A 15,071-nucleotide genomic window follows, 5' to 3' on the forward strand; every position below is an offset into this window, starting at 1 on the left:
CCAATATTTGTTGGTAAAAGAGTGGTCCAAGAGTTGGCGGTGGGTGGTGAAGACTAGCTGCCTTCCCTCTAGTCTTGCACTACTAAATTAGGGACGGCTAGCGTAGATAGCCCTCGTGTAGCTTTGCACGAAATTCAAAACTAACCAAACCAAATCTTCAAACGTACCGCTAAGCCACCTGTTGGTAAGTTAAAATAGCATTATAAATTACTTTTACTTACGAAGTTAAAAATGGGATGTTTATAATACTTCCAGTGATGTTCAAATATTTATTCCTGTTGAACTAAAAAATATTCTCGTCTAGTTAAAACAGAAAACTGATGAAACAGAATAATATCCTTTACCTTTCATACTTAAACACATGTTTATGTCAATACCACTTGTACTGATTTTAGGCGCCATTACATATATATACAAACAAAAGCCAATTGAAAATCACCCACCAACACACACACACAAATAAATTTCAATTTTTTTTTCTATTGGTTAATGTATCAAATTCCTGAGAGTGTTTTATAATTTAAAATTACTCTGGTAGAAAGCTATTTACCCTTATCTTTTCCAATGAACCTTACGCACCAAGTATCCTGAAATAAAGACGAATAGAGTAACAAAGCGAGGAAGACGCACTTTCGCACATTGAATCGACGGTGACATCCAGTAGAAAATACTGTAAGAAGGACTCAACAACCCCCAAAAACATCCCACAATCTGAAACCTTCTTAACGTGCCAGAACTAACATGTTTGTTAAAATTCTCTAAATTCTGAATTTTTACAAATCAGAAAAACTCGAGATTAGTTTGAGATAAGTAGAGTACATGACATGGGACACTGCCTTTCTGAATACTCAGAAAAATCGTTAATCTACACTACCCGTTGCATAATCGAAACTAACATATTTTGAATAGTCACAAAGTCTGTTTTGTAAGTTTTATATCAAAACTATACAGAAATAAAAGAAATATTTATTTTATTAAAACAATAAATATATTCAAAATCAAGCTGCAGTAAGAAATCAGAAAGATGTTAGGCCGAAGGTAAGTAGAATTGAACTCGCTAGAAGTTTGTGAATACACCAGAACCTGCACCTTAGTTTTGTAACGTAGGAAAACAATGAAACTAGCTTCGAATTATTCTTCATTCTAAGTCAAATCGTTGTAACAATATCATTCATTGAATAAGGTGTAAGAGATAAGATAGTTTTTTATAGAATGTATCACAAATAGAATAGTTAAGCATAAAAGTTGTCCTAAATAAAATATTTTTAAAATAGAAGATGTAATAATATCTTTAATTGAAAACGTATAATAAATAAAATACTTTACGATCAAATATGTAACAAATACAATAATTTTGCATAGAAAGTATAACAAATAGAATAGTTAAGCTTAAAAGTTGTACCAATTAAAATATTTTAGGATAGAAGATATATCAAAAAAAATAGTTTACCTTAAAACGTGTAATGAATAGAATAATTTAGCATAGATGATTGGTACGTTTAATCCGCATGCTTTCTTACTGATTGTCAGGACGTATATATGTAATAAGTTTAATTTTATTATCAAGGCGTATTTTGTTTTTTGAAATCATAGAAGTATACAAATTGTGCTGCATCATTTTTAAACTAGCTAAAGTAATCGTACCCTGGACGGAAGTTATGTAAATTCATGATTAATGAAAGATTATCTGAGAACATCAAAAGTTGCTTCCCTTATATGTAATTGGAGCAAATAAAACACATGAAGAAACGCCCACAAAAACTGAAAAACCCAAAACGTAAAACCGCAAATTTGCAAACGCAAACGCAAACTAACGTGGCAGGGGTTTAGTTTATAGAGAGAGAAGTCAGAAGAAGAATTATCTCTCCAACTGGGGTGTTCAGGAACGTTGTGGTTCCTCTTCGTCCCCTTTCGTGGAAGGTTATTGAATTTAGCTGGTTTTTTTTTAACTCTTGTTTGGGTAAAGGAGTGAAGTTGGTCATAATTAATATTATTCATGAACGAGGCTAAGGTAACACCGAAGAAAACAGCCAGATCCCGTCCTGAAAGGCAGCTGTCATAGTAAATGTGAACATAAACATAAACGACCCAATTCAGAGCATGGCAATAAAGTTGCCTAGGCTGGGATCTAAAGATCCAATGCCTAAGTTTTTGCTGTGGGGGGAAACGGGATCGCAAATTTGCATGTATCACCTCATTGACCCAATAAACCTCCAAAACAATTTTGGTGAAGATCCATCCATACCCTGTGAAGTAGTTACATGGACATGCAACAGACAGTACTATTATATTTATATAGACAAGTAGTTACATGAACGTGCAACAGATAGTACTATTGTATTTATATATACAAGTAGTTACATGGACATGCAACAGATAGTACTATTGTATTTATATATACAAGTAGTTACATGGAGTTACATGAACGTGCAACAGATAGTACTATTCTATTTATATACACAAGTAGTTACACGGACATGCAACAGATAGTACTATTATATTTATATATACAAGTAGTTACATGGACATACAACAGATAGTACTATTATATTTATATAGACAAGTAGTTACATGAACGTGCAACAGATAGTACTATTATATTTATATAGACAAGTAGTTACATGAACGTGCAACAGATAGTACTATTGTATTTATATAGATTCACACACTCTATAACAATATGCTGCACATCAATCACGTAACAATATATTATAACTCACCAAAACAATTTTTCGTTTTCTCAACAGTCAGAAATACCACCAAATATTTCTTATGTCACAACAACACATTAGATAGTCATATACCTATAAATAAATACATATTTGTATGTGTATGAAATGGAACATTTATACATATATGAAACATAAAATATAATTTCTTACTCTGTGTTAGACACTTCTACTGGATTATGCACAACGGTGAAGATATGGTATTAATATTTGTTAATATTTAAGTAAAGGGATTTTCCTGCGAATAATTTGTAATATGTTTCAACCTGGTAATTAGTAATTTTTAAATTACTTTCATTATATTGACATTGATCAAAACGTAAAGGCTATGACTTAATATTTAAACGAAGAGGACATAAAATAATCAAATGGTATGATAATAAAATAGTTTTTAAAGTCACCTATCTGTTATTGTCAATATGCGTGCACACCAATAAATTCTAACCCTAACATGTCTTCCTCAAAATACTAAAGGTCAGTGTAAAATAAACCTGATGTAGTAAATATTTTGAATATTTCTCACTTGTTTAGTTCTATAATATTTTAATTTAAAAAAGTAAAGAAAGCCTGACATGGCTAGGGCGCTCGACTCGCAATCTGAAGGTTACGGGTTCTAATTTCCAGTTCCACCAAACATGCTCGCCCTTTCAGTCGTGGGGGCGTTATAATGTTACAGTCAATCTCACTATTCGTTGGTAAAAGAGTAGCCCAGGAGTTGATCGCTGGGCGGTGGTAACTAGCTGCCTTCGCTCTAGTATTACAGTTCTAAATTAGGGACGAATAGCACAGTTAATCCTCGTGCAGCTACGTGCGAAATCCCAAACAACCCAAACCAATCGAAAATGGAGAAATATGTCAAAGTGTTTAATGATGTATTTGTGTATCGGTTTGGTTTGTAAAAGTCAAAATATCAGGAACCGATAGAATGAAAATTCTTAGTACAATTTAAAATGATAGAGATATGGTAAATAACTCATCGGTAACCCTGACTTTACGAAAGTATTCTCCAGTTTTATTCATATATATATCAGAATATATGATAATATAAATTTAAAAAAAACATATAAAAACTTATAAATAAATTCATACAACTCATAATAATGTCAAAACAATGATAAAAGTAAAAGTGTTTTTCTAGTTTATATTATTAACGGTATAAGTTTAGCAAATTATAGAACGAGTATCACCATACTATGAGGTAAACATTTAATGTTAGTTACCAAAATTTCCACTATGTGACGCAGCGACGTAAATTTGTGGTATTGTTACTTCAGCCACTCAATTTCTTGATGGTATCGCCATATGTGATTTCTAATTAAGTTTTTTAAATATTTTCATAAATATTATTTTCTAAAACGTTACTAAAGTCTCTTGTCAGCGTTTATAGGAGTGGATTAAGAGTTATACAAGTTGTTACAGAACGTTTGTAAGTTCAACAACTTATTCTCCAACAGACAAATTAAACAGACTAATTCGAACAGAGATGAATCATTTTAGTAGTAAAGCCTGTGGAAACGATAGATCATCTAGTTTTATAATGAGTACAGTTTCTTTTTGCGTTGTACTATTCCTATTCAAAAATAACATAATTTACTAACACGAAGTTACGACGTCAAGCATTAGTTAAGCAACTAAATTACCAACCACATACAGTTACAAAAACTGTAAAACTTTTACAGCTAAACTAATAACAATATCCAGTTACCAAACCTGTAAAAAATATACAATCAAACTATCAACAATTTCCAGTTCCCAAACCTGTATAACTTTTACAGCCAAACTACCAACAATATCCAGTTACCAAACCTGTAAAAATTGTACAACCAAACTACCAACAATATCCAGTTACAAAACCTGTGAAAATTGTACAATAAAACTGCCAACAATATCCAGTTACCAAACCTGTAAAAATTGTACAACCAAACTACCAACAATATCCAGTTATAAACCTGTAAAAGTTGTACAATCAAATTGCCAACAATACCCGGTTATCAAATATCTAAAAATGGTACGATCAAACTACCAACAATATCCAGTTACCAAATCTGTAAAACTTTTACAACCAAATTACTAGCAATATCCAGTAACCAAACCTGTAAAACTTGTAAATCAAACTGTCAACAATATCCAGTAACCAAACCTGTAAAAATTGTACAATCAAACTGTCAACAGTATCCAGTTACCAAATTTGCATCAGTACCTTATATGCAAAGGTTTTACAACCAAGTTACCAATAATAGCCAGCTAGAAAATGTACATCATTATTTGCAATATTATCTGTGTAATCCTTCAAGACTTTCCACATTTGTTATCAACGACACCGAGTAACAACTAACATAACAACCCTGTCTAGTAAACCAGTCAATATCACCTTAGGCAACAAAATCGATTTTAAAAGAGCTGAAGAAACCATTGTTATCCAGAAACCTGCCACACTTACCAATCGAACGAATCAATAACATCATGTACGACATTAACATGAACATCTACCACAGTATTTATTTAGTTGATCCATATCTCCATATTAACTAACTAATACAGTGCATCACATGCGACATTGGTCTAAAATATATATTGTCTTATACACCATACGTAATGTTAACGGTTTACTCACTTCACTGTAACAAAAGGCCAAATTATTATCAAGAACAGCGAGTCACTTTAACACAAAGCAACGGATAAATAGCTAAACAATATGGAACAATAAATAAGTTAGTCAAATAATATTTGTAACAAATTACACCTCGTCAAAAAATCCGTGTAGAATGTAATAGTGTAAGAATAGACATCTTGTGTAATAATACATATCGTAATATAAGTCATGTTACAGCGGACAGGTAACTAAACGACAAATGTAGCAATACAAAGCTAGCCAAACAAAACGCTTTGCAATAGGTGGTTAGCCATACAAACTATGAAGATATTTAAAAGTGTAGTATAAATAAGTATTTATATTTAATCTTACAACATGCGCAACAATAGACGGTTTTTTCCAAATAATCCATACAACAACAAAAAAGTGTCCAACAAAACGTTTACTGGTCAAATATCGCATATAGCAAAATACAGGTAGATAGATAACCAAATAATACGCGTGGCGATACAAAACTAGCCATATAATATATGAAGCTATAAACCTCTAGTCGTACAATATTTGTAGCAATAGAGATTTATCCAAATATTTTAATTAAAATTGCGAAAATGTAGCCATAAATACCTATTGAAGTAATCACATGTAGCAATTAGTACCCCACCAAACAATTAATTCAGATGTATAAAATAAGTACAAGAAAAACTATTACTAAGCAACAATTTATGTAGCAGTAGAGAGGTAGTCAAATAACTCACGTACCAATAGACGTCTACTCAAACAATGTAGGTAGACAGAGAATGTCTAATCGAATAATCGATATAACAAACGACAACCACTCAATTATTATTGGAGTCATATACCTGAACAATATATTAGCAGAAGATATTTAATCAAATAACACCTGCAACAATAAGACAATAGCTGTAAAGCACATTTAACAATATAGATAGTATAACACACACAACCATAATTTTATTCAGTATTGTTAAATCCATCACACCATTTATCTGTAATCAACTTACACAACATTTAGCTAAAGCTGTTTTCAGGCTTCTTGGGATTTCTCTAATCATGGTTCCTAAGATTTATATCCCATGTATTTTCGTATGGTCCAAAGTAAGAATCAGTAACGTGTAGCTCACTATAACCTTCTAAAAGCATCAACAGTAACAAGCTCCATATAGCCCACTGCGAATTTTAAAAACAACCAGATTCACTTACGTGTATTAAAGCCCTAAAAAAAATCAAACATTAACAACTTCCATATAGCCTAGTGAAGCTGGCAATACAAACCAACTTCACAAAGTGTTCTGATAATTTTAACATCACATGTTTCATATAGTCTACTAAACTATCAACATGAAACCTGTTTTATATAGTCTACCGAACTATCAACATCAACCTGTTCCATATAATCTACTATACTATAAACATCAACCTGTTTCATATTATCTACTTAACTATCAACATCAACCTGTTTCATATAATATACTAAACTATCAATATAAACCTGTTTCATATAGTCTACTAAACTATAAACATCAACCTGTTTCATATAATCTCCTATACTATAAACATCAACCTGTTTCATATAATCTACTAAACTATAAACATCAACCTGTTTCATATAATCTCCTATACTATAAACATCAACCTGTTTCATATTATCTACTTAACTATCAACATCAACCTGTTTCATATAATATACTAAACTATCAATATAAACCTGTTTCATATAGTCTACTAAACTATAAACATCAACCTGTTTCATATAATCTACCAAACTATAAATATCAACCTGTTTCATATAATCTACTTAACTATCAACATCAACCTGTTTCATATAATATACTAAACTATCAATATAAACCTGTTTCATATAGTCTACTAAACTATAAACAACAACCTGTTTCATATAATCTACCAAACTATCAATATTAACTTATTTCATATAATCTACTTAGCTATCAACATCAACCTGTTTTACATAATCTACTAAACAATCAACATCAACCTGTTTCGTATAATCTACTTAACTATCAACATCAACCTGTTTTATATAGTCCACTAAACTATCAACAACAACCTGTTTTATATAGTCCACTAAACTATCAACATCAACCTGTTTCATATAATATACTAATCTATAAACATTAAACTTTTTCATATAATCTACTAAACAATCAACATGAACATGTTTCATATAATCTACAAAACAACAACCTGTTTCATATAATCTACTAAACTATCAACATGAACATGTTTCATGTAATCTACTAAACTATAAACATCAACCTGTTTCATATAGCCTACTAAACTATCAACATGAACATGTTTCATGTAATCTACTAAACTATAAACATCAACCTGTTTCATATAGCCTACTAAACTATAAACATCAACCTGTTTCATATAATCTACCAAACTATCAACATCAACCTGCTTCATATAATCTACTTAACTATCAACATCAACCTGTTTCATATAATCTACCAAACTATCAATATTAACTTATTTCATATAATCTACTAAACTATAAACAACAACCTGTTTCATATAATCTACTAAACTATAAACATCAACCTGTTCCATATAATCTACTAAACTATAAACAACAACCTGTTTCATATAATCTACTAAACGTTCAACATGAACATGTTTCATATAATCTACTATACTATAAACATCAACCTGTTCCATATAATCTACTAAACTATAAACATCAACCTGTTCCATATAATCTACTAAACTATAAACATCAACCTGTATCCTATAGCCTACTAAACTATCAACATCAACCTGTTTCCTATAGCCTACTAAACGATCAACAACAACCTGTTTCATATAATCTACTAAATTATCAACATCAACTAAGCTATCAACAATACCTGTTTACTAAACTATCAATATCAACACCTGTTTCATATAGTTCCTAAACTACAAACATCAACCTGTTTCATATAATCTGCTTAACTATAAACATCAACCTCTTTCATATAAACTATTAAACTGCCAACATTAACCAGTTTTATATAGTTTACTAAACTATCAATATAAACCTGTTTCACATAATCTACTAAACTACAAACATCAACCTGTTTCACATAATCTACTAAACTACAAACATCAACCTGTTTCATATAATATACTTAACTATAAACATCAACCTCTTTCATATAAACTATTAAACTGCCAACATTAACCAGTTTTATATAGTTTACGAAACTATCGACATAAACTTGTTTTAAACAGTCCATTAAACTATGAACATTAACCTTTTTAATATAATCTAGTAAACTATCAACATCAATCTGTTTCATATAATCTACTAAGTTATCAACATGAACATGTTTCATATAATCTACTAAACTATAAACATCAATCTGTTTCATATAACCTGCTACACTATAAACATCAACCTGTTTCATATAATCCATTGAACTATCAAAATTATCCAGTTTTCATATAGTATACTAAACGTTTAACAGTAGCCATCTTCATATATTATACTGAAACATTCAATAGTAACAAGTTTCGTACAGCCTATAGAATCTTTTGATATTAATTAAACTTTTATTGTTTACTACGGTTTTTAACGTCTGAGTTTCCACAATGAAACTACATCTGTTTAAGCAGTATGAACTTTCATACCATAGACATTTGTAAAGTAAGTTTATTATGAGTGACGTGACAGTTCAAAAGAACATAAAAGTTCCAGTGTAGTAGTGAATGTAAGATAAAAACATATTATCGTCTAAATACCAACTGAGTGAACTTATGGATAACATTCTTTGTTAATGATGTTAGAGTGAATTTATGGATAACATTCTTCTGTTGTTGTTGTTGGAGTGAACTTATCAAAAACATTATTTTATTGTTGTTGTTGAAATGAACTTATCGATAACACTCTTTTGTTATTGTTGTTGGAGTGAACTGATCAAAAATACTCTTTTGTCGTTGTTGTTGTAGTGAACTAATCGATGACATTATTTTGTTATTGTTGTGGTGAACTTATCGATAACATTATCTTGTTGTTGTTGCAGTAAGATTATCGATAACATTATTTTGTTGTTGTTGTAGTGAACTTATCGATAACATTATTTTGTTGTTGTAGTGAACTTATCGATAACATTATTTTGTTGTTGTTGTAGTGAACTAATTGATGACATTATTTTGTTATTGTTGTGGTGAACTTATCGATAACATTATCTTGTTGTTGTTGTAGTGAACTTATCGATAACATTATTTTGTTATTGTTGTAGTGAACTTATCGATAACATTATTTTGTTGTTGTTGTAGTGAACTTATCGATGACATTATCTTGTTGTTGTTGTAGTGAACTTATCGATAACATTATTTTGTTATTGTAGTGAACTTATCGATAACATTATTTTGTTGTTGTTGTAGTGAACTTATGGATGACATTATTTTGTTGTTGTTGTAGTGAACTTATGGATGACATTATTTTGTTGTTGTTGTTTTTCTCTCGTTTCTAGTGATTAATATTATGAATCCACCCGAAATACAGTTAATTAAACATTTACAAAAATTAAATATACGTTTATTTAATATTGTAGAATAAATAGGTCAAGAACACCATCTGTTTGATTATCATAAGAATAAGGTTACTAAGAAACTTGATTATTCATTCTTATATGGAGGAAAATGGCGTATTTTTTGCGTTTTAATTGTCCTTGTTGGAGCTATTTGAGATAGGATTACTACCTGGATACGATACTTTAAGGGATACATTTCTCGTTTTAGACTTATTCGTGAAGCCGACAGAATAAATTACAAATTATAGAACAGGATACGATATGATGTTCCACATAATATTTATTCTATTCACTTTATACAGGTAACGTGACGTCTAAATAAATGTTTTTAAAGTTTTTTTTTACTTAAAAAAGTAAATACGAGCAGGGTGTTTTTAGTTATGTTGTAATTAAGTTTCACTCTCTATGTATCTGATAACATTTTTATACGAACGATTAAAAAATAAGGAAAGGAAAGCCAGCCTAAAACATTAATTTCAAGCAGTGAAATAACCACTTCTATTATTTGACGTTTATTCACATACATTTGTAAAATTCTTACAGAACGATTTCTGAGTGTCGTAAGCAGGGAATATTGAATACAATTACCTTATTTTACTTTCCAGTATCCAAAAATCTACGAGAAGAGAGCCGAAGCAAGCTCATACAACGTCACGTGAGTACTTCCTACCATATAACTATATTTATAGTTCAATGAAACTGATGTTTCTCGAAGTACATCTTTAAGAGCATGCAATAACTTTCAATCGATCGTGTCATCAACTGACAGTTATGAGTAATGCTTTAGGTGCAATTTGAAACGAATGACACATTCTAATGTAACTGAAATTCTCAGAGGTTGATCTTCCGTGGTCTTCGTCATAACATCAGGCCTTTTTAAATTTATGGGGATCCTTGTAGTGTTCATAAATGAGCTACTTAGTGAAAGAAAAGTATTACACTAACCTGCTCTCGAAGTTCTTACTTCAATTTAAGTGGTTACGTTCACAAGTGGTGAAATATTACCTTTATTTTAATACGTTCTGGCAAAGGCCGTGTTTGGCGTACGAAAAACTGTCACGAGAAAACCTTACGAAAGTGATCTGAGACTTTTTTAAGTGTAACGACACCCTGTGGTCCAACTAACACCAGAATATTAAGTGTAGATGATGATATAGGCACACAACATGGATGATACACATTTACGTATACATTTTTCTCAGTATTATATTAAAAAAATAAATAATGGTGCACTAATAAGAACAGAACCGAATGTGCGTTATCTTGAGATGCAATGAATGTTCGGTTTCAGTTTTGCTTTTCTCTGTAGCAAAAAGTATGTTATTCGATTTGAGTGAAAATGGGGTTATTGTAGTTTTTCTGCTGTACAATATACAACTTGTGTCTAATGACCTTTTTATCACGTGTAAGAGAAAGGTGAAAAACGTATTAAAATGAACCGTTCTTTTATTTACAATTATACATTATTATATCATCAGGTAATTGATGGTTAAAGAAGGAAATATATTGTATGAGATTCTCCCTTCCAGGAATTTCTTAACAAAAAGTTAGATTTTTAGGTGATATATATAAACACGACGAAAAGCCTAAAATTTGGAAATGCATGCATTATTTTCTTAATAACTTAAAACTTTAAATCCTGCGGATATTGTATCCGTTGTAGGCCTATCGCAAAAACAAAACGATCTTAATATAAGCTTGGTATATACTTAATGCAAGTTGTATAAAAGCAAATACGGGATAATAGAAAGATATTTATGATGTCTGACAACCAGTTTGAAATTCCTGGTTTATTATAGTGCACACTGGGAGACAACTGTGCAAACCAATAAGAAAACTATTTTATCATTTTATCCCAGGCATCGAAACATCAAAGCGAGCCGACTAACTCAAAAAAAGCCCAAAATATTTCTTCTGACTAACGAACAGAAATCTCCCGCCAAATAGGCATCGAACTAGATTAGTTATATAATTAAACCAATAGAAAAACAAACAAACACGGTTTATAAACCTTTTAAAGCGGTACTAAATCAGTGTCTTAACACAAAAAGACCTGAGCGCTTCCATTTTGACACAGATGTTTTCAAGTAATATTTAGCGCCCATTAAGTGTTTCTTTTAACCCCAGTTTGATTACACTTATGTGTAATTTGCACACTTACTTTACCACATGTGTTATTTAGTGAGTCATATATATATATATATATATTTATACAGACCAATTGACAGACTAACGGATATATATATAAGTCCGTTCCATTTAATAAATGTATTACGTTCTAATTAAATAGTTAAGTCAAAACTTGAAGGGGGATACAAACAAGTACAGAAACGTGAGAGTCTCAAGTAGCTACCACATCATTTTATACGTTTCGACGCTATGCATCTGCCATGAATATTTAAAGTTGTTTGCTATGGTTTGGTATGTCATGAAATAGTCAAACAAACAAATATTGTGACACAAAGACGTGACAAATTAACTGTATAGAGTTTACTTAAAGTATGCACGTTTCATGAATTATGTGTGAGAGAGGACAATACACTGGTTTGTGCTGTAACACGCATAGAATAATCAAAACCGTTCATTTTGGTATTTAAACATGTATATATGTATACTTTGTTTTAGAGTACAGTGCTGTAATTTTGCTCGTTATGTAATATAACTAATTACGCACAGCGTATCAGAAGGGGTGTATTGTAATTCTAAATATAAACAATGTAACTATCCTCACGTACAGCGTATCAGAAGGTGTACATTGTAACTTTAAATATAAACAATGTAACTGTCCTCACGTACAGCGTATCAGGTATGCATCATAATTCTAAATATAAACAATGTAACTGTCCTTACGTACAGCGTATCAGAAGGTGTGTATTGTAATTCTAAATATAAACAATGTAACTATCCTCACGTACAGTGTATCAGAAGGTGTACATTGTAACTTTAAATATAAACAATGTGACAGTCCTCACGTACAGCGTATCAGGTATGCATCATAATTCTAAATATAAACAATGTAACTGTCCTTACGTACAGCGTATCAGAAGGTGTGTATTGTAATTCTAAATATAAACAATGTAACTATCCTCACGTACAGCGTATTAGAAGGTGTATATTGTAATTCTAAATATAAACAATGTAACTATCCTCTCGTACAGCGTATCAGAAGGTGTGTATTGTAACTCTAGATATAAACAATGTAACTATCATTACGTACAGCGTATCAGAAGATTTGTATTGTAGTTCTAAATATAAACAATGTAACTATCATTACGTACAGCGTATCAGAAGATTTGTATTGTAGTTCTAAATATAAACAATGTAACTATCTTTACGTAAAAACTGCATACGAGACGGTACAACTGTTTTAATTCAAACACTATAATACAGTGTTGTGGTTCTTGACTAGACGAACAACATACAGACATTTCAGGCGAATGTCTTTCGATACTTTAACAGTTTTTGGTTAGTTATATACGTCTTAGTAAGAGCATTTGTTACAAATGTTGCTCAGTTTAATAGAGTTTGCTTGTTTCAGTTTTCATAGTGTTTTCGTTGTATACGTGCGCTTTTCTGGCCAAATTATTTTGATGTTAACAAATATATTTGTATAGATAACAAAGGCCTAAACAGTTCTCGTCATTGTTGGTTTAACATCGTACATCTATAGTCAAAGGGCATGATTTACAATTAATTTAGTAGGGATAAAAGAGCCACAAATGGCATTTATCTCTGAGGTGTAGTTCTTACTGTCGATAAATTCTATCTATGCCTGCGCTGACGTCCCGAACGGAGGAGCCGCTCTGTGATGCTGTTGCGTTTAGATTGCTGCTATTGGAAGAAAAATCGTAAACTCTAATTGGGAAGTGTTTAGTGTCACTAGCAGTGTAACACTGAAATACACGAAGGCCAGTAACATTATTCACCTCCTGTGTGTACACACAGAACGGAGAAGAGGCATATTCAAGCAAATAACAATGAATAAGACATTGTGTTAACGGTGTTCGCATAAGTAATATCAGATATGTTGCACGCGAAATGTCATGTGTTTCGCGTTGGCCTAAATACAACTATATATATATATATATAATTGAAAAAGTTTCTTGAAAATACGTTTGAAACGAGTAAAGCGACTGGAGTAATTAGAGGTAAAAATCAAGGTTTACATCTGTAAAGGTTACTCGTTAAATACAGTGTTTATAAATATACGTGATTACGTCTGTATCTTACTACTGAACTAAGTATTTATTACATTGATGGCCCTTAAATATGTATAAAAATAAACACTATCTTCCATATCAGTATCAGAAACGTACAGTTTCTAATTACACGGTAACAGGGGCAGTAGTTTTAAATTTACAGCTTTCGCAAGTTGTTGATCGAACAAATAAGTGTCCTGTTACATTACTGATTCTTAAACTATGCTTCTATATAAATAAGTAAATATAACTTTTATGATCGAACAGATAAGTGTCCTGTTACATTACTGATTCTTAAACTATGCTTCTATATAAATAAGTAAATATAACTTTTATGATCGAACAGATACGTGTCCTGTTACATTACTGATTCTTAAACTATGCTTCTATATAAATAAGTAAATATAACTTTTAATTTTAACTCAAAAACAAGCCCGCTCGTTTTTGAGTAAAAAAACAAACAAATTATAGAGTTAGTGGATTTACTGTTTTTTAACGCAGTTTTTCCTTATGATTTCACTTATTTTACTATTTAACTTCATTGGCCAAATAGCACCGAGATTTTTATAGTTGAATGAAATAAACAAAGCGTAAGATCGTAAGTTTGGGTATTATGTCGATGCTATAACATTTTAAGTTTTAACAATTTCTGGTTGAAAGGTAACCGAACTAAGGCACATCAAAAACGAAGGTAACGTAAAAGTTAAAAAGTTAAAGTTAACTGTAGAGAAACGTAACGTCAAACATTTAGACACAATACATTTAAAACCTCATGGTTATATTTTTTATCACTAGGGCTACAACAATAGTAATTGTAACAGTTTAATGTTTAGGGTACTTAGGTAAACCTTAAATGCATATATTTGGATAATACGCGATAATTTCCAATATTTTCGTAGGCTAAGAACAAACACGCATATAAAGAACCTTCTATAAACTACCAGTAATTTGTTGAGATATGAAACTATAACGCTCTTTTGATTTGCTCATGAAA

The 15,071-nt window shown here is 30.9% G+C and overlaps 1 protein-coding gene and 1 long non-coding RNA gene across 4 annotated transcripts in view; one reads left to right on the plus strand and one right to left on the minus strand.

Annotated features, from left to right (window-relative positions):
- Positions 1–15,071, minus strand: part of LOC143238971 (uncharacterized) — a 101,275-nt gene that overhangs the window by 85,091 nt on the left and 1,113 nt on the right. The window lies entirely within an intron of this gene.
- The window catches only part of LOC143238854 (uncharacterized), a 209,688-nt gene that overhangs the window by 4,514 nt on the left and 190,103 nt on the right, over positions 1–15,071 (plus strand). For both annotated transcript variants that reach the window (XM_076479441.1, XM_076479446.1), the window contains exon 3: positions 10,484–10,533. The gene's annotated coding sequence lies outside the window, so the exon portion shown is untranslated. The remainder of the gene's footprint in view (positions 1–10,483; positions 10,534–15,071) is intronic.

The sequence above is a fragment of the Tachypleus tridentatus genome, chromosome 2 (genome assembly GCF_004210375.1).
Source record: "Tachypleus tridentatus isolate NWPU-2018 chromosome 2, ASM421037v1, whole genome shotgun sequence".
NCBI lineage: Eukaryota > Metazoa > Arthropoda > Merostomata > Xiphosura > Limulidae > Tachypleus > Tachypleus tridentatus.